Source organism: Alligator mississippiensis, chromosome 3 (genome assembly GCF_030867095.1).
Source record: "Alligator mississippiensis isolate rAllMis1 chromosome 3, rAllMis1, whole genome shotgun sequence".
Lineage (NCBI taxonomy): Eukaryota > Metazoa > Chordata > Crocodylia > Alligatoridae > Alligator > Alligator mississippiensis.
The window spans coordinates 137,016,031-137,037,049 of NC_081826.1; the positions used below are offsets into that span (position 1 = coordinate 137,016,031).

General features: G+C 44.9%; 1 long non-coding RNA gene across 2 annotated transcripts in view; it reads right to left on the reverse strand.

Moving 5' to 3' along the window:
* The window catches only part of LOC109284042 (uncharacterized), a 58,415-nt gene extending 40,163 nt beyond the window's left edge, over positions 1-18,252 (reverse strand). The window contains exon 1 of one of the 2 annotated variants that reach the window (XR_002091354.2): positions 14,104-18,252. This is a non-coding gene — a long non-coding RNA (uncharacterized LOC109284042). The remainder of the gene's footprint in view (positions 1-14,103) is intronic. The other variant, XR_009460878.1, reaches the window with a different exon arrangement.
* Positions 18,253-21,019: the final 2,767 nt, after the last annotated feature.

Here is a 21,019-nt window from a genome sequence, read left to right on the forward strand (position 1 = left end):
GGATCCTGCCTAGTTTCTCCACATCCTTCTTAAATTGAGGAGACCAGAACAGCAAACAGTATCTTGGCTGAGGCCTTGAGAGCTGTGAGTAGAGTGGTACTGTTACCTCCTCTGTCTTACTACTGTCCTTCTGTTAATTGTAGATTATTGTCTACCGTAAGCTACTTAATGGCAATGTAGTTTAACTTTTGCAGAGCCCTGTTACACCAAGGGAACTCCTGCTCCTTTCATAAGAAAAAGACATGGCGGGTGAGATCAGGAGGGTGTGCAGGTACTAGGGCCAAGCTGTTGGCCTATAAGACCAGGTCTGTAGAGGGCTCAGACTGTCATGCCTGGTGGTACTGGACCTATCTCTGGTGGTGGGTATGGTCCTACACCATAAGAGGAAGGAGGAAGTCAGCACAGGGAGGTCCGCAGCAGCGGGACTCTGAACATTGCCTGAGAAAGTGAAGAGACTGCTTTCAGCCTCAGGGGACTTGACACCAGAGAGGAGCAGCAGGGGTGAATTATGAGAGATATCACCTGCTGAAGCCAATACAGAGCGAACTGCACAGGTGGCCGGTATAAGTGATGTGAAGACACAGGGGAACGATGAGCATGCTGTTTATTTGTTTTGGGTGGATCTTAGGACATGTAAACCAACTTAAGTTAAAAGGGGAATTGATGTTCCCACTGACCAGAAGGTGAAATGAATTGCTGGGCATAATTGATTTGATGAATTGAGCCAAGAATTGATTTGGAGGCATGTGAACGATATATTTGTTGAAGATTTAATTTATTTATGAGTTGATTAAATTAATGAATTGATACCACGAGACTGTACAGAATAGGTTGCTCATTAATTGATCCAAAATCATGTAAATATTTTATTTATTGAAATTGATTTATCCATTGCCTGATGAATTTAATTAATTTCTGCTGAGCACAGTTAACTAAGGTGCTCACCTATTGAGTTAACAGCCCAGAACCCTGCACATCAGAGGACAAGGGCATGGATCCCAATTCAAGACCTGGTTGTGTGTGGAAGGGATGAAAGGGGAGGAAGAGCCCCCAAACACCCGCTGTACACAAACCTCATGAGAGCTATTACATATAACCAAGGACCCTACCTCTAATTTACAAGATCAAAAGATAGCAGGCAAGTCAAGGGGTATGCCCTGTGAGTGAGATGCATTGAGTAAAACTGTACAGCCCCAGAAGTTGGCACCCCAGGAATAAGAGTGCCTGTGCCTTGTGGCACAGCATATACTAGCACTACTTCTCACATCATGAAATCATGGGCAGGAGGATACATGATTTTTTCAGAAGAGATTAAAAACACCATCAAACACCTCCATATCAAAATAGAATCTGGAAATCTTTGCACCCATCTACTACTTTAGGTATAGCTATTTACAGTTTTGATTTTTTTTCTGTATGTTAATTCAATGGTGTTATTAATTGCCATGTAATTGAAACTAATCCTATCTACTCTTTCTATACTTGTCAGCAACTAGTGAGGCTGCAGGATGTTCCAGCCCACTTTTCCTCCCCAAGTCTATGATGCATATGGTAATTCATCCATGATATCTCTCCCTCTTATTGATCCTAACCCCATTGCCTGGAGAGTATCAGTGAAATAGCTTTCATAATAGCAATATGAAATTATATTTCTGTGGCATCAGCCTAAAAAGGAATATCAATAAAACAAATATGCAATTGTTTTCCAAATAAATATTATCTAGTAACATTTTTAGAACTATGGTAGATGTATAACCAATAAAGATGCACTAATACAGAGGTACTCAACCTCTGGCCTGCAATGCCTATCATCCAGCCCACCAAGCAGAAATTTGGTAGTGGGAAAGTGGTGGCACCACTCCCTTACTGCCAAATCTCCAGGCCTGTGGGGAGCCCCAAGCCCTGCACACAGGGCTGGGCCGAGGCAGTGCTGGGCCCCAGAGCCTAATCCTGGGATGCAGAAGCTGGGAGGGGGTGGTGCTGGGCCCCTGGGACCCAACCCGAGTGCATGGGAGGTAGGAGGGAGTTTCACTGGGCCCCCAGGACCCAATCCCAGCATACAGGGAGCAGGAGGGCTAGGCCCACAGGGCTTGATCTCACCCACATACAAGCCCTGTGACACTCATTTGCCCTGCGGACCCAAAAGGTTGAGCACCACTGCACTAATAGACTGTGAGGGATAATGTTATTCATTATTATTTATTGAACTACAATAGCATTTACTGGCCCTAGTTGAATTTGGGGCTCCATTGCATACAAACAGAATAAGAGAATTCCTGCACAAAAACCTTATAGCAACGGTTCTCAACCATTTTAGACTCAAGTCACCCTTTAACAAGCTGGGGATGCTCCTCAATAGGCTTGAGGCACCACTTGGCAAATGCCAGCCCTTTATTTTCAATATTTTTACTACAAAAAAATAGTAGAGCAATGTTTCTGTTACAAAGAACTCAGATCACAACAGGTCTGAATGATTTTGACACTCTGGATTCCTATTTGAAATCTCTGGACTTATTTTATGAATCTTGTTTGCACACCTAACAGTCCTAACATTGTGTGGCGCCTTATGGCACCCTTGAAAAGATCTCAAAGCACCCCAGGATGCTGTAGCCCTGGTTGAGAATCACTGCTTTACAATCTCATGGATATTATGTGCCATGCATGCTTTCATGTTTCATGTATTAAAATGGATTTAAATAAACTAAGTTTCAAGATTCTTAATGAAAGAACTTCAAAGGTTTCTTCTTTATAATCTAGACATAGTCTACCAACACAAGGAGTAGGGAAGCTTAAATTCATTCCTGATTTTTCTCCTTTCAAGCCACAATTATTTCTGATGTCTGGCTGTTTAAAAAATGGGAAAAAATTTTTACCGTTGGAATTTGTTACTTTTGTTTCTGCACTCAGCTATGGCCAAAACACTTTGACTCATATGCCCTGTTTCTTTTTCATAAATAAGGTCAGTTCTTTTTAATTTCTATTTGTATTTCACATTAAAAATTCAATAAGAGTCCAGCCTGGAAGACTCTAGAACTGAACAATTGGCAACATTACCATTAATGGAGAGAAAATTATGTCACTGAGGGTATGGGCATATGAACAACTTACCATGAGGTCCAAGGAAGCCAGTTGTTACTGAATGCCAACTGCTCCACAGTAGCTGTATGCCTGTGTGCACACACACATTTTTACTCTGTGATAAGTGGATGCTAACCCACACTACTTTACTCCTCATTGAAGGCGAAGGTATTGCCATTTATCTTCCATTTGCTGCAGACAGTAACTATAGTTACTGATACACAGTAAATCCTCATTCCATTTGCCCTGAACTAAATCATTTGTACACCCATTCCTTCAAAAAGAGGTAAAGATTGTTAAACTTCTAAAAATTCTATTTTAGTATCAATTTAGCTTGAATACCTATGATTTTGAAGAAAAGAAACCTGAAAAGATTCAACCCTCTTCAATTTAGGTGTAATAATTAACAATATATATATTCTTAGTAAGCCCCAGAAAGTCTTAAAAATGTATGTCTAATTTCAAAGGAGAAAAATGGACAGAAAAAAATTCCCTTAGAAACAAAATAATATAATGCAAAACAAGACAAAAATATCCAAATGTCCAACTTTTCTTTATCCATCAAAAAGAAACCAAATAGGACTCAGGACCAATTTTTAAAATGATTTTCAGGTCATAGGTTTTAAAAAAAAGAAAAACTATTAAAGGATTGACATGCCAGATAGAAGGGTAAAAAGAATGTGATGTATTAACTAGGTACTCTCTGTATAATGAAGCAAAATTAATTTTCACAGCATAGCAAAACCTTTTTTTAAAATTATTCCTTTTAAAGACTGAGATAAATTGAGAGAATAAAATACAGTTGTAACTAGGTTATCTATTTATCCCACTCATATTATGCATCTCACAAGACTACATAAAGCAAGTGGCCCTGACATGACACGGAAGTATCTCTTGAAACAAAACTTTGAACAAGATTTGGTTGAAGCTCAGCACTTTCTGAAAAAGAACTTTAAGCCAAGAAGAGAGAAAGGGCTACACAAAACAGAAGATTAAGGAGTAAAATATGACATTGCTTCAACATGCTCTGTGTTACTCTGGCTAAGCCTTTATTAATGGTAGATAGCATTTGTTTTGGAAAAAGGAAAATTTGTGACTCTCTAACCTTTCATCATATTGTTTTGAGACAGATGAAAAAACCTCAATCCAAAATTGTGAAAGCCAGGATAGTCACAAATTACTAGTAATCTCTTCCCCATACAATACATCTCCTCTGTACTGCTCCTTCCTGCCTGCAGTAAGTACATATAGGAGCAGATTGAGAGTGGGTGCAGTTGCACAACTGCATGTTTCTTTTAATTACTGGTCCACCCAAAATTTAATTTAATTTAATTTAATTTAATTTAATTTAATTACTGACCCAAAATTTAAAACAAACTTCCTGGCAACGGCAGCAGCATTTCTAGTCAGGCAGCAGTGAGGGAGTGTTTTGACTTTGTCGCTTATTATAATGTACCCGGTTCCTTCTAAACTCTTCATTCTACGGGTGTTAATGACCCTCTCCTTTATTTAATGGCCTTGATGTTCCACTAAATAAACCAGGGGTGGGCAATTATTTCTGGCAGAGGGCCATTTACCCAGTTTTAGCAAGCTGTCATGGGCTGCATGGGTAACCCCACCCCTTGACAGGTGCCCTGTCCCCTGGTCACCATTTTGGGACCAATGTCCCAGAGCCAGCACCAGCGGGGCCCACAGCAGGGTGCAGGCTGGCAGGGGTCTGTGGAGCTGGGCTGGACCAGCAGGGAGATGGAGAAGCTGGCCCGGTTCCATGGAGCCCCTACTGGCTGGGACGCTGTACCCCTGCTGTCCTGCTCTGGGCCCTGCTGGCGCTGGCCCTGGGACACTGGTGCGGGCCCTGTGCTCCTGTGCCCGCTCACTCCCAGTGCTCCCCAGCCCCGTGGTACAGGTGGGGGGGGGGGGCAGCGTGCAGCCCCGAGCTCCTGCTCGCTGGCAGGGAAGGAGCTGGTGATGAGTGCAGGGGAAAAATGGCCCCTCTCCCACCCCATGGCCAGTGGTCCTTGCTGCAGCCACTTGCAGCCTGTGCAGGGCTGTTCTGAACAGGCACAGGCAGCCCAAAGCGGGCTGCAAGTGGCTGTAGCATGGGGCACTGGCCACAGGGTGGGTGAGGGGCCACTTTTCCTCTGCATTCAGCACCACCTTGTAACCCACCCCTGCTGCCAGCCTGGGCCCCATGCAGCTCCAGCCTCACCCATCGGGGCTGCACCATGATGACAACAGCTGCGGCCCCCCTGCTTGCCATGCTGGGCAGTGTTGGCTGCTGATGCCCACCCCAAGCTTGCGCGCTAGGCAGCACAGAGGCAGCGGTGGCAGCTGCACTGCAGCCTACCACGGTGTGAGCTCTGGGTGGGCAGCAGAAGCAAACACTGCCCAGTGTGGCAAGTCGGGGGGGGCCACAGCTGCTGCCCGTATGGCACAGCCCCAATGGGTCAGCCTGGAGCCGCGTGAGGCCCAGGCTGCTCAGGACAGTCCTGTGGAGGCTGCGAGTGGCTGCAGCAGAGAGCACCAGCCACGGGGCAGGGGAGGGGCTACTTTTCCCCCTGCACTCAGCACCAGCTCATCCCCTGCCCTTTCCCCCACTTAACCTGAGCTTCCCACGCTAGGGCAGCCACATGGTCCCAGGCCAGAAACCCCTGCTGGGGCTTCCAGCTGGGGGGCTGGGACCAGGTGAGCCCTGCGCTTGCAGGAGTCTGCCGGGGCTTCCCCTGGGTTCTACTGCCCCTGGTTCCTGTCATCTTTGACAGGAACCAAGGACAGATGAATTTTAATTTTCTAAATTTTTTTAGGGGCCCCATGGTATTTTGCCCACCTATGAAATAAACTGTCCTTTCTTCTGCATTTCTGCTGGCTGTTAGCTCCTCCTCTTAATTTAGCTCCCATTTCACAACCCTGAAGACTGGTTTTTAACTCTAGGTAAAAACATTAACTCAAGTGTGGAAATACTTACTCAGGTAAAAATTAATTCAGGTATGAAAATAACTTCCAGTAAAGCACTGGACACATTGTCAAGATGAAAACTAATATTTTAATGTAATACTGTACTACCACAGTCATTTCTACATCAATACCTGGGTTTAGCTGTTGAAAAAACCTAAAGCAAACTTCAGATCCTCTCTTTCCAGATGGGGATTCATGCAGTCCAGAACAGTCACTAGTAGGTATGTAGCAGGCTTGCCTTTTGGAGCTTGGTTGAATCCCAGGCTTGAAATTTTGCTGTTTTGATTGGTGGAACCCATCCACCAATCAGGAGGCAGCAAGAGGAGTTAAGTTACACTCCTTTCCTGAGGGGAGGGGGAGAGGAGCTTCCCCCCCTTGGACCTGATTGAAGACTGAAACACTGTCAGGTCCAGAAGACTTCAGGGGCAGAGCCCTGGAGAGTATAAACGGAGCTGCGTGCCCAGCATGAGGGGAACACATCCGGGACAGAGAAGAGAGGGGCTTAAAAGAGCTGCTCAGCAGGGTGAAGCAGTAGCCCAGAAGTGCCCCTGAAAACTTCCATTGGTGGGGAACGGTGGACGGCTACAGCAGCTAGGCTCTTGGTGCTCAGCACAGCGTCTAGACCCTGGGAGCTGCATGAGGTGGTTCAGGTCTGCAACCTCTGGCATGCGGCTAGAGACACGGTGCACAGGCCAGTGCACAGAGCAGTATCTTTGGAGCACTTGGGCGGCTCAGCTCCTCAACCCCTGGAACAAGTCTGGCAGCTCGGTGCAAGAGGTACTGCACAGAGGGTCCGGGAGTGGACCGAGCCTGATGCAGCACAAGGCAGCCCAGGCCTCCGACCCATAGCAAAAGGTTGAGTCCAGGGAGTCAGACAGTGCTCGGGCTACTGAGCCAGCAGACAGGGCCAAGCCAGAGGCCCCAGAAGCCCTGCATAGTGGAGCCCTGTTCCAGGGGACAGCGACTGCCCCCAAAGCCCACCGCAGATGAGAGCAGCTTGGCGCTCTCACCCTCCAGGCCTGGGAGCCATGAGTTTCAGGGAAAGAGGATTCCCATAGGGGAGGGGGAGTCCCCCCTGGTTAGTTAAGGGCTCCTGAAAGTGGAGGTCCCACTGGGAGTCCTCCCCTGAAGTTACCAGCTTCCTTGTAGGATTTGGGAAAAAACCCAAGGGCATTGGGGTTTCCCCTTGGGATTAAATTTATCTTTGAGGTTCTTGCACCATAAGTGGTATGATGTCATGCCTTATATTTTGTGAACTCTCATGTTTGTAAATTAGTAGATGAGTAGAGTCCTAGGGCTCTGCTGGGACCCCCTGTTGCTATTATTTCACCTGTTGTTTATTTATTTGTGGCTTATTTATTGTTCACCTATACTTATCTATAGTTTATCCGTTGGCTATCTATGTTTATTTTGGGGTTTATCTGTTTCAGATCAGATACTTACCTGTATCTGGAGCACTGGTGTAAGGTTTTATAGCATTTACCTAGAGGGTATTGTTTATATTATTTGTTTAGATATTATATAAATATATATTGTACATAGGTTTATATCCATGTTTCTTTTCCTTCTGACAAGTTAATGTAAATAAATTTGTACATAGTTAAGTCCCCTGACTGTCCTGACCTGGTTCTACAGGGACGGAGGAAAACTGAATTGTCTGCAGTTCCCACCCCACAGCACACCTGCCAGCTAACAATTCCCTTCAATTGAAGAAGGGGAGTATATACCCGAGTTACCTGGGCTACAGGTACAAAATTCAGCACTTTTCAAGACAAGTTAACTAAATTATTTTCTTGACAAAAACTGCATTTAATGCTCAGTGCTTACTTTGAAAATCTTAGGGGAGTATGATTTCTATCAGTTAAGGATAGCTGAGTTAGTAAGAAAAAAATAATTTTAAAATCACTCTACTGCCTGGAACTGTCTTACCTATTCTTGCCACAAGCAATGACTAAGTTTATTTTAGCTGAAAGAGATTAGAAAAAAAAAAATTATTTCACATATTTTTCTTTTAAAATTATTTTTCCTTTCAAAGCATTTTATGTGCAGTCAGTGAATGACTCTGTCCATGTTCTCCCCTCCTCCCTCAGTTGTTTATCACAAGCTTTCAGGCATTTTCTACCATGGCAATTTCCAGAAAAAATTCTCATAATGGCTCTGTCTTGTGCCACTCCGCCAGTGGACTGGTAATTATACTGCCTGCCTGTGTGTCCATTACCTTGTTATCTATGGCTAAGTACAGACATTCAAAAAGCTCCTGGCAGAAGTGCTCTAACTGTTGCCCTTTACTTAAAGTCTTATAAATTCAAGTGGGATTGAACTGAACAGACAATTGCTATTCAGTGGTGGGGGAGCTCAGTGCCTGCCTGCACTGGCCAAGACCAGCAGGTCAGGGCACTCCTACACACCTCCCAGGAGGCAGCCTCTCTCCCCACCCAGTCCCCCTACCAGCTGGGACTGTCAGCAATGGCTGGGGGGACGGGGGAGAATGGAGCCCTCCCACCATAAGAGCCCCTCCACAGCTTGCTGGCTGGGGCTTCATGGATGGGACTGGGCCAGGTCTGTGCAGCAGGGGAGCTCCCTTCTGCCCCTGACCCAGCATCTTGACAGCAGCAGCCAGCAGTGCAGAGCTGCCCAGCCTAGCTTTTTGCCATGCTAGGAACTGGGGCCAGGGGGTAGAACAAAGCCTCTTTGCTGCATGAAGCTGGCTCAACCCCCACCAAGACCTGAGCCTGCAAGCTTGGTGGAGATCCATGTGGCAGAGAGGCTCTGTTTCCTGACTCTGCGCCTGGCTGCACAGGGAGGAGGCAGAGCCTTTTCTGTCCCCTCTCTGTGACAGCCCTGGGACAGGACTCAGCCAGTGCTCATTCTAAGCAGATGAGCACCGGCCAAAGCTAGCAAGTCACCCAGCAAGGGGCCCCTGGGATGGAGACAGAATGTGACCTACTTTATGTGCGCGCCGGGTCTGACCCTGGGTCGCTTACATCGCTCTGCATGCGGGCTGTGGCCAGCAGCCCGGGCAGGCCAGGTCGGAGAGGGCGGGCGCTGAGCTAGAATTAGGCACAGACACGTAATGGTTGATTTTAAGATTATTTTACTTACACCGAGATGGTCGTGGTGTAAGCTGAGAACTTGCTTGAGTTGAGGTTACAACAAAAAACACGAACACACGTGGAGGTTGCTAGGCTCCACGCAGACAGAACACGAACAATCACGTGGAGGTTGCTAGGCTCCACGCAGACAGAACTCCGGATGTCCAGGACAAGCGCGCATTAAACTCGTCGTTACGTCTTATAGTAGGCTCCGTTCGAAGACGGGAAGAGGTGGGCGGTGGATCAGGCCGCCAAACTCCTCTAAGCGACACACAGGGTTTCTATTACCTTGCCACGCACACCCAGAGTCCCCACGAGATGGATGCGGAGTCCTCTTCGGCTTGGGCGGAAACTGCTCAAGCCTCTTATATGGCTAGCAGGCCAATCACTAGCCGCCACGTGTGAATAATTTAGAGCTAGCCAATTGCGGGGCACAAATTTGCATACGACGAGCGGGAAACCTTTGCACCGTGCATTTCTGTGTTGCAAAGGAAATGCACCCTGCAAAGATCGCTGCAAAGTGGCGGGAACACTTCCCTGCACGCGGGTTCTCTGCGCAGCAGAACTCCTCCGTGCAACGAAGCTGTAAACCCACGGGGATAATTCTTAGTGCCGAAGCACACACAAAAAAAATCAGACCTTTGGGTCATGACACTTTAAAGCACAATGAACGTGGTACAGACGTTCAAAAACGTACTCTAACTTAAAGCACTTTAGTCTAATACCACACCTTCGAGCTGGATGTACAATATTTAACATTTCTGAAGTGCTGTGAATGTCTCCTTTGTTATGGCTTTAACATGCTTTCTGCTTCCTTAATTCACCTTAAGTGTAACATCTATACCTAGCCTAAATTGCTCTGCCCAGAAGGACTTACGCAGGATTGGGGCCTATGTGTGCAGGATTGTCAAACTATAAAAATCATCTCATAAATGGATATGAAGTCACTGAGACTAGTAAATCTATAATCCCACCATTTTATTACCAGGTTATTTTTCAAGGTACAAGTGCATTTAACCATTAAATGTTAAAAATACAATTCATCGTATCAATCAAATAAATTCATTTTAGCTACAAAACAATAACTGCTTTGCCACAGAGGAAGGAGAAAAATTGTATACCAGCTTCTTTGAGGAGAAGGAATCAACATAATAAAATGAATAGACAGGTTTTTTGTTGTTGTTGTTGTTGTCTTCATTAAGATGAATTGCCTTAATGTATTTATGCAAAGGTCTTATTTGTTAAAATATTTTCTTATAAATAGAGAAGCCAAAATATTGTAATTTGACTCTTCAGAGGTTCTATCACTAATTATGCCTTTGTTTTCTTTGGCTTCTTTTAGGAAAAAATGCAATATGAGAAATTATATTTAGAGGTCATTTTAATATAATTCTATTTTGTATGTACCACAAGAGTCTCTGTTGTGTTATTGCTTTCCCACACTGTGCATATGAATGAAAATATTTTAACTCCACATTTTTTTCCTGCAGAGATATTTCATTGACTTCTGCTGGGAGCCTCAAAGTACCATCTTGGGACTCACAAATGGAATTGGCATAATGACAAACTATGTTTTTAATGTCCTTGGATCTCTCACAAGGGGCTGTTCAGATATTTATTTTCCTTTTCCATTGATATTCTTAAAATTTGCATCCCTAAGTAAGATTTGTGTAAAGTTCCCCTGAGGCCGAACTCATGTGATGGGCTGCTGCCCTGACTTTTGAGGTGGGAGCAATATAAAAACCTGAAGGAAACAGCTGTAGAAAGCCTCACCTTTAACCTTCTGGGTTGAAATAATTTAGCTGTCTCCAAAAAGAAATTTGGGGGAAAATGCATGATTTTGCTCAAGTTAAATAAATTCTTATAACCGCTTAATTGAAAGGACAGTCAATGCTTTGGGGAAAGGTCTTGAAATTTGTCACCCTATTGTCACAAATGTGCTTTTTGGTGCTCAGGTGATCAATTGTCTAAAGTTGACTGTATGCTGTAGGCTTTGAAAAGTAGAATATAGCATACATATGCTCAGTAGAGACTTCATGGAGTTTGGCTGTTTTATTTTTCCAAGATTTCGCCTTTAGAGATCATGCTCCAGCCCCTCATAGCTCCTGCAGCTGACTAGATTTGTGCAATTCTAGGGCTGCAGAGTGGGCAGGACATTGCTTGTAATTGCTCCTCCTGTCCACTTGGGGCTATTATGACACCAGAGAAGAGATAATAGACCAAGGATTCTCAACTAAGATGCTTTGCGATCCTTTCCAGGGTGCCACACAATGTTAGCAATGTTAGGTATGTAAACATGATTCACAAAATGAATCCAGAGTTTTCAAATAGAAATTCATAGTGTTAATATAAAATTTCTGACCTGTTATGGTCTGAGTTCTCTGCAACAGAAGAATTGCTCTAGTATTTTTCCACACCCAAAAAAAAGAGTGAAAACTGAGAGTTAGCCTTTTCAAGGTATGAGTCTAACGAGGGGTGCCTTGAGCCTAAAAAAGTTTGAGAATCACTGCACTAGATCATATTGCCTGTGCTCAGAATCCTTCTTGTGTGCAACGCAGGTAGAATCAAAAAGAGTCAATCATTAAAAATAATTTAAAAATAGATGTTTTAATTTAAATATTTTGGAGAAATAAACCTATTGAAAACTAAATTTTAAATGATAACAACTTAGATCAAGGGCTAAACTTATTATAACTTACTATAATAGTTAAAAATATTAAGTTTTACATAATATTGGCCCGGCTGTATGAGCATTCGTGGTAATCTGGCCAGGTGCCGGGGGATTGGAAACTGGCTAATGTGGTCCCAGTTTTCAAGAAAGGGAGGAAGGAGGACCCAAGTAACTATAGGCCTGTAAGCCTCACCTTGGTGCTCGGGAAGATCTTGGAGAGAATCATCAAGGAGCACATCTGTGGGGGGCCAGCAGGGGAGATCATGCTCAGGGGCAATCAGCATGGGTTCACCAAAGGCAGGTCCTGCCAGACCAACCTGATTGCCTTATATGACCAAGTAACTAAATCCTTGGATGATGGTGTCGCCGTGGACGTAGTCTTTCTAGACTTTAAGAAAGCCTTTGACACTGTCCCTCACCCCATCCTCATCAATAAATTAAGCGACTGTGGCATTGATGCCTGCACAGTTGGATGGGTAAAAAATTGGCTGATGGGGCACACCCAGAGAGTAGTGGTGGACGGGTTGTACTCAACCTGGTGAGATGTGAGCAGTGGGGTACCCTAGGGCTCAGTCCTCAGGCCTGCACTGTTTAACATCTTCATCAGCGACTTGGATGAGGGGGTGGAAAGCATGCTGTCCAAGTTTGCTGATGACACTAAGATGTGGGGCAAGGTGGACACACTTGAAGGGAGAGAGAGGCTGCAAATAGATTTAGACAGACTATAAAAGTGGGCAGACGAGAATAGGATGGGGTTCAACGTAGACAAATGCAGGGTGCTGCACCTTGGGAGAAGGAATCCACAGCATACATACAGGCTGGGGAGTTCCCTTCTTGAAAGCACAGAGGTGGAAAGGAATCTTGGAGTCATCATTGACTCCAAGATGAACAGGAGCCGCCAATGCCAGACCATAGCCAGCAAGGCCAGCCATAACTTGTCATGCGTCCAAAGGTGCATCTCAAGCTGGTCCAGAGAGGTGATACTCCCCCTCTATGTGACTTTGGTCAGGCCGCAGTTGGAGTACTGCGTCCAGTCCTGGGCGCTGCACTTCAAAAGGGATGTGGCCAGCCTGGAGAGGGTTCAGAGGAGGGCCACCCGCTTGGTGAGAGGGCAGCAGGACAGGCCCTACAAGGAGAGACCGAGGGACCTGAACCTGTTTAGCCTCAGCAAGAGGAGGCTGAGGGGGGGCCTGGTGTCTGCCTACAAACTCATCAGGGGAGATCAACAGCAAATAGGTAGAGCCCTTTTCTCCCCAGCACCACCTGGGGTGACAAGGAACAATGTTAATAAACTGATGGAGAATAGGTTTATGTTAGAGATCAGAAGGCAATATTTTACAGTTAGGGTGGCCAAAATCGGGAACCAGCTTCCCAGGGAAGTGGTCCTTGCCCCTTACCTTGGGCAAATTCAAGAGGAGGTTGGATGATCACCTGTCTGGGGTCTTGTGAACCCAGCATTCATTCCTGCCTGTGGCAGGGGGTCAGGCTAGATGATCTGTTCAGGTCCCTCCTGACCCTAGCTACTATGAAACTATATTTGTAAAACTGGTGGAAGTCAGTGGTTAAGAACCCGAAGTTATTGAAGCATATAAAGTTGCTGAAGCAATCAACTAACCTATGACTCTAGTAGCCTGCTGGTGCAGCAAGAATACTTCCTTTTTCAGTATGTTCAAGTAAACCAATTCAATGACTGCATCATTCAAAGTTGAGAAACTGATTGGGAGTTGGAAAGCAAGAAACCTTTTCTCCTTCCATTCTATGAATAAAAATAAGGTGTGAGAGGCTGAGATACGAGTTCTAAAATCTTGAATGGCAGGGTGACCAGAAACAATCAGTTTGGTTTATTTACTAAGGATAATACTTTTGGGAATTATTTTTAATATACAGTATATTTTTGAAAGCCTTTAACCTCACATATCTGAAGGAAAATTTTAAGGTAGTTGTTAGCTAAAAAAAACCCCAGTTTGTACATGAGAAAGGACACCTAGGGTAGAAAAAGATGATGGAGATAGTGTCTCAAACAGGATGGTGGCCCTTTGTAAAGCAAGATGTCAAGCAGTGGGTAAACAGTTGTTTGCTCTGTGCTATGGTCAATGCTGATTCTAGTAAAAGAAATATTCACACCACTGATCAGCAGATAGAGTTTAGGGATCGTTAAAGGGAAATTAACCCTTAAATGGAATGTGAAATATGAACACAGACAACTCAGTGTCCTAAAATCAAAGTCTAACTTTATTAGTACAACAAGTATTATCTTAGCAGTTTCTATATTCAGAGAGAGGAAAACATTTAGTACAATGATCTCACCCAATTCCAGATGTTACTTTGCCTCACAGAAAAGATGGTCACTCAGTTCCTGAAGCAAAGGGTGCATCATTGGCTGGGATGATCCAGACAGGTGTTGAAAGCTGGATTCATGATGTAAATGATGATGACGACGACACTTAACTTTCTTGCTTCCCCCTTTTATGCTTTTCTTTAACTTGACTCCTTTGATGACTCCTTGCTTTTGGATTGGTATATATTCAGTCAGCATACTGTTCATATTTTATCCTGTCAACATATTCCTTTCTTCAACATCCATTACAAGCACGCCTCTTAATTTGGCCTTTTTCCGGTGTCTTAGTTTAAGCATTGTCCATTGGTCTCCTTTATCACCTTTCATTAACATATCCAATCATTGCATCCCTCTGATTCAGCTGGTTAGTGCCAAATTCAGTTAATTTGAGCTAGTAACAAAACTATTACTATGTTGTGTTAGAAAAACTTCTCACAGTGATAGAAAAAGGAAAGAAACATCATGCGAGCAAACTCAAGGCCATAAGCTGCTTGCAAGAAACAAGGCCAGCTGACATTGCAAATACTAGCAAAATAAAAAGTTCAGATAACAACAAGGCTATACAGAACTTTAGGTTGAATATAAAGAAAACTTTAAACAATGCTATAATTCACCACTCTATAAACAGGTGCAACTTTAAAGCATAAAATATGACAAGCTACCCTAACAATCCTGTCCTTGACAGCTGTTCACCTGTGCCATCGCTGCATGGCAGTCAGTCTGGTAATGAAACTCTGCTCCTGCTGCTCAAGGTCTGTATGGGTTGCAACCAGCAGCCAAGCTCTCCATGTGTGCAGGACCACCGAGAATAGACTGTGTCTTTGCCAGAAATGGCCACTTAGATGGCCAAGAAAAAATAGAATGTCATCCTACCTATGCATTTTTCATTTTCAGGGTCCCTAACATAAGATATTTGGGACTAGATTTCCAGAGCACTCACAACTGCAAATGCAGCTGGCAGAAGCTATTCTTTGCACTTTTATAATTCTGTATAAATGATGAATGGTTTGAATAATGAGACACAAGATGCCTCAAGATAAGCATCCATTAATTTTAGTTGCCTTTGACAATTTAGACCTAAATTATTCTGTGTCTGTATGCTACCTATAAAATTGGGATAATACCATTATCAAATTTCACAGGGGTGTAAATGTTAAATACAGCAGAGGGCTACCCATTCCAAGAGGAAAATAAAAAGAACTGAATAAATACTCATTCACCGAATAAGGCAGGGTCCTGCTGAAAGAGCAATATGTGATTGTATAAAGACAGTATTACAATGTATATATTCACAAAGGAACTGAATTAAGATCTCTGGGTCAAACTTAATTGTTCTATTTCCTAACTTTTGAGTGTTTGGTCCCAAAACCTTAATATGCCTGTAAGGTAGTTTTAAATGTAATTATGATAAAGGTTGGTGTCACTAGTTTAGCCAGTATAACTTCCCCAGTGTCACATAAATCAGCTGGAGGGAGAGCTTCCATCACAGAAGGTGCCTGGAGGTCCTGGCCCTGAAGACTTGAGCTGGGGGGAAAAACCCAGCAGAATGTATTTTTTCCCATTTTTGTTTAAGGGAAAGAGTCATTCTGAATTGACAGACCCAGGAGTCTGGGAGGTACTTGACTTCATTTGTTTTGGATTACCTATTTAAGTAATTAATCAGGATCTTTAAAGGACTAAGATGAGCTGATTAATCCAGGAAATAAGAGATGCTTTAAGTTCATTTTTATTACCCACCTGATTATTTGCTTGGGGCCTTAAAGGACTGACCCAAACTGGTTGGCCCCAGAATACAGGAGGAACTGATTAAAGGTCATTTGGCCTGGTAGACTTTAGGTGGGCTGGTTTTAACTGATGGACCTATGAATCCAGGAGTGATTGATTAAATAAAGAAAATGGCCTCCAGTGGGCTCGAGTGAAAGCATCTAAACTCCTAGATATTTGGAGGTATTTGTTGGGCCCTCCAATGCTGAGCTGCCAGTGGTGTTGGGCCATGTAAGATTCAGGCCCAACATGTATCATCCAGGAAGTGGTGAGGGTGGGGTGTGAGGGGAGGTGGAGCCCCACAAAGAAACCCCTCTGGGAGGACCTGCCGGGATCCCCACCAACCTACACATGAAATTAGCCCATGGCAATATTATGTGTAAAATTCAGTTAAACAAAATGTGAAAAATAAAGTAAAAATCTGTGTGAAATATTTTTCAGATGTCCAATAGCAATGCTGTCTTGCACTAATTTTTCACAGGGCTAACTTCATAACTTCATGTGATTACTTCATGTAATGAAAGATGCATTTTTTCAAGGTGTGCAAAGGTACCTCTGAGTGTTGCTTCTGATGGAGCATCTTTAAGAAGATAATCTAGTCTCTTATCAATTATAATATTGTCCTGAATGTTAGGGGATATTGACCATCTCTGGGGCAATCTTCAAATTAACTGAATAAAACAATATTAATTACAACAAAAATTTGCCAAAACTTTCTGCAAGGATATACAACCAGATAAGAGCGAAAGGGATTTTATGGTATAGAGGGCTGAGAAGCCTGGTAAAAACCTACATAAGGTCATACACTTTATAAGTAAACATTCAAAGTTCTAATAACTGTAATGGGTTTATATGGAGTGTGGGAATAGGGAAGCTGTTTCCAGTAAACTTTACATGTGGTTAAACCATGCAGAGGCTGGCTTACTGATTACTTTCATATGTGATTTAGTTATGGTGAGGTTCTCTTAGTGCAGTGATCCTCAACCAGGGTGTTGTGGTGAGATCCTTTTAAAGATGTTACCCCCTCAGGTCCCCTCTACACATGTAGGCAAGGGCGTGATGAGTTGTAATGCACAATCCCAAAATCAAGCCTACTGCCATGACATATGACATGGCAGGAGACACAATTATGTGGATCATACATTAGACCCCATCATGTCTTTACCTGCATGTGTAGAGGGGGCCTGAGTGTCCCTCTGCACCAGCAAGAAACAAGCTCCTGCGGCTGGGATCCCCCTCAGTTGAGGGACTCCCAGCCATGGAAGCACCCCACAACCCCAAGGGCTGTGGGACTGCAGCAGTCACAATTCCCAATGCTCACTAGTGCATGAAACTCCTTGGCCTTTCTGCTCAAATCAAGCATAATCCTATGCTTACCTCACAGGGAAAACACCATGACTGAGGCAGTTTTCCTAGTCACAGCCCGGGGGCATCCGCTCTCCTGGCATGGGCGTAGTACTTGCAAAGGTAATATATAGTAAATCTCCCACTTAGCTGCTGGAGTGGGAAGAACTTGGCTTTATGCCACTTTATGGAAATGGGAGACTCCTCCCTAGCTTGCTTCTGTGGCCATAGGTTGAGGGCTGTCACAACCCAAGGGTGTGATTTTGTTTGTGTGTGCTTCGGCACTGCTAAATTATTTCCCGCCACTTGGAGTTTTCTTTGCATGGTGCATTTCTCAGTTGCAAAGAGAAATGCACGGTGCAAAGGAGTTCCCGCCACCCGCATGCAAATTTGTGTCCCACTATTGGCCAGTTCTAAATTATTCCCACGTGGCGGCTAGTGATTGGCTTGCTAGCCGTATAAGAGGCTTGAGCGGTTTCCGCCCAAGTTGGAGAACTCCGAGGAGAACCCCGCAAGGGAGGACTCCACAACCATCTGGAGGAGGAGGGCTTCACGTCTTGTGAAGAACCCTAAGCGCTGCGGGGCCTATCGAACCCAGTGCGTACCTTAAGAAGGCTATAGGTGTCTGATCAACCTCTGGCCTCTCCCTGTCGCCGAATGATCCCTCGACGAACCCCTTCCCTGCACGCAAGTTCCACAGAGCCTAGCAAATTTCACGTGAGTGTATCCAGAGCTCTTCTCCGAGTTGTTTTCTTCGGTTGACACGACAGGCTCGCGTTTTTAGAGCCTTCAACCGGATTGGGCTACAGTTCGCGTGGAAGGAACTCTTGTCCGCTTTTCTTCTTTCCTGTCTGTAACTGCAACTCAAGCAAGTTTTCCTGCCTGCACCGCGACCATCTACGGTGTAAGTAAAATAATCTTTAATCAACCGCTAAGCGTCCGTGCCTAATTCTAGTCTGCCGGCCTAGCATTCCCCAACCCGCATGCCAGGGCTGCTGGCCTCAGCCCGCCGCACGCCCCCGAGGGCCTCGGACCGCTCCCTGCCCGCACAAGGGCAAGCAAAACTCGGGGGCATCTGAATCTCAAGCCTCTGGGCTTGGGCCTGCGTATAGGATGCCTGTCAAAGGATTTGGAAACATCTGAAGCCCCAGCTGGGGGTGGAGGATGTTTGCCAGTAGTAGGGCCACTTATGGTTCTGGGCTGACTCACGGACATGAATGCTGCATGCCCCTGGAGGCTGAGGGGGCACGGTGAGTTCCCGCAGGTGGCAGCGGCGCTGTTGGTGGCGGGAGCATGGTGGTGGTAAGCAGTGAGCTCCCACAGGCAGCCACAGCAGTCAGCTTCAGGGGTGCACCGCCAATCTCAGGGGGTGCATGTGCACACATGTACACACCCTATGTGTCGCCAATGCTCATGAATTTGGAATTGATTTGGCTGATTTGGTATGGAACATGGAAAATTAATAATAAAAAAATTTTTAAACTCCTGGGCTTGAGGGATCATGGCAACCACAATCCGCAAGGCACAGGGGTGCGTGAAACCCCTGGGGCCTGGGGGATCATGGCTGCCATGATCCCCAAAGCTTGGGGGTTTCACACACCCCTGGACCTGGGGGATAGCAGCAGCCACAATCTCTGGGGCCTGGGAGTTTCCCACACCCCTGAGTCTTGGGGATCTCAGCAGCCATGATCCCACAGGCCCAGGGGTTTCACGCTGTCTATGATGCACCCCTGTGGCTGGGAACCTTGTCAGCTGATGGGGCTCTCAGCCACAGGTTAGACCCTGCTACATAGACAAATTAAAGCTCAATAGGAACCACCTATAAAGGTAGCATACATTTTTTATGTCTAACTTTATAGCTTGTTGGAGCTTTTTATTATGTGATAAAAACTTTGCATGTATAGCTGGTCTTAAGGTAATTGTACAATTTACCAGTTAATTGTGCAATACTCGTAGCATGTAGGGGGAGCCCTCAATATTAGTACTAGTAGATGTGCAAACACTTACACATACTCCACAAGATGAGCCCAGAGGTTTCATAGAATCATAGAAAATTAGGATTGGAAGAGACCTCACAAGGTCATTTAGTCCAACCCCCTGCTCAAAGCAGGACCAGCCTCAATTAGGTCATCCCAGCCAAGGCTTTATCTAGCTGGGTCTTAAAAACCTTCAAAGATGGAGAGTGCACAACCTCTGTTTCAGTGTTTTACTACCCTCCTAGTGAGAGAGTGTTTCCTAATACCTAATTTAAACTTCCCTTGCTGCAACTTGAGCCTGCAATTTTCAAATAGGGTCAAAAACATTCTGACCAGTTGTGGTCTTTCTGAGTTCTTTGTAACAGAAGAATTGCTCTATTATTTTTCCATAGTCTAGAAAAGAATGAAAGCTGAGAGTTGACATTTTCCAAAGGATGCCTTGAGTCTAAAAAAGGCTGAGAATCACTGACTTAGTGCACAAGTTTCATAAAGGCTTTATGAACACTGGTAGGAGACAGATTTGTTTCTTAATGAAAGCAGGCTGGCTTTGCATGCTGCCACAAAATGACTGGCAACAATAAACATTATGGTCCAGACTTAAAAAAGGGTTTAGGTAGACTTTATGCCCAAGTTCAAAGCACAGATGTAAAACTCAGCCTTGAGGTATCTCCATTTTAGACCTGAAAGTCTCCTAGGATCCTGCCATTTGGCTTTCTGTGTATATTCTAGTCTAAGCAGACAGGTGCCCGCTATAACCAGAATCAGAAAACAGCAGGGTGGCAACTGCTTGTCTATACAAGTATGGCAGTGGATCTCAGGGAGGGCAGGGCTGAGTATATCCAGCCTACCCTAATCTACTGATACATTCCAGAGCTAGAAGTAAAGTCAGTGAGTGTGGACCTGTGGTATGTGGCCCAGGGTGGCCTAGTGCTACACAGTGCGTATGCAGGTGTTGCCTATGCTGCTTCCTTTGGCAGAGGGGGGTGGGGGTTGACCCTGGGAGAGCCCAGGGTCCAAAAACCCATGCCAAAAAAAAACAAAACAGGGTGGTGCTGGAGCCTGGCCTGCTGAAGCCATGCTCCAGCTGCCATCCAGGTTCTGAGCTGCAGGAGCACCATGGGTACAGCTCCCTGAGGCCCCCAGGGCCCCAGGTAAGGTTGCTGGGGCTAGTACAGTTATGAGCTCTTGCCACCCTACCCCACTTGCAGCACCAGAGCACATGAAGGGACATTCCCTAGGAACAACTAGCAGTGAAACAAGGGCTTCCTGTCCCTGGAGAAACAAATGTCCCAGCTCATGTGGACACAGCCAGTGAGGCTACTCCAAGTTCATTTTCAGTGCCTGCTCTTCAGGCTGAGTAGGACCTAAAACCTAAGTTTCCCACTTCCTGAGAGAGTGCTCTAATTGCTAGGCTAATAATATATAAAAGGTATTCAGCAGCATCTCCTGCCATGTTTTTGAATGAAAGTGGCAGGGCTGCTGTTTTGTGCTGAAAAGTCAGATTTAAAGCCACATGCTTCCTGAAAATATGCATGCAAGCTCTGTTACAAACCAGCGTGCTCTTCCAGAGGCGGAACTAGAGTGCAGACATACCTGACCATTCCTAGGGGTGAGTTTTCAAAGATACAAACATCATTTTGGTGTGCAGTTCCAACTGAAAATTTGAACTATATGCCTAAGTGCCATTAAATATCTTTGAAAATCCTACCTCCCTTATTCCCACCCAATCCACTGTATGTCTGGGTATATTATAAAAGGATGTTTAACTACAGTGATCCTTCAATTTATTTTACACTTACAG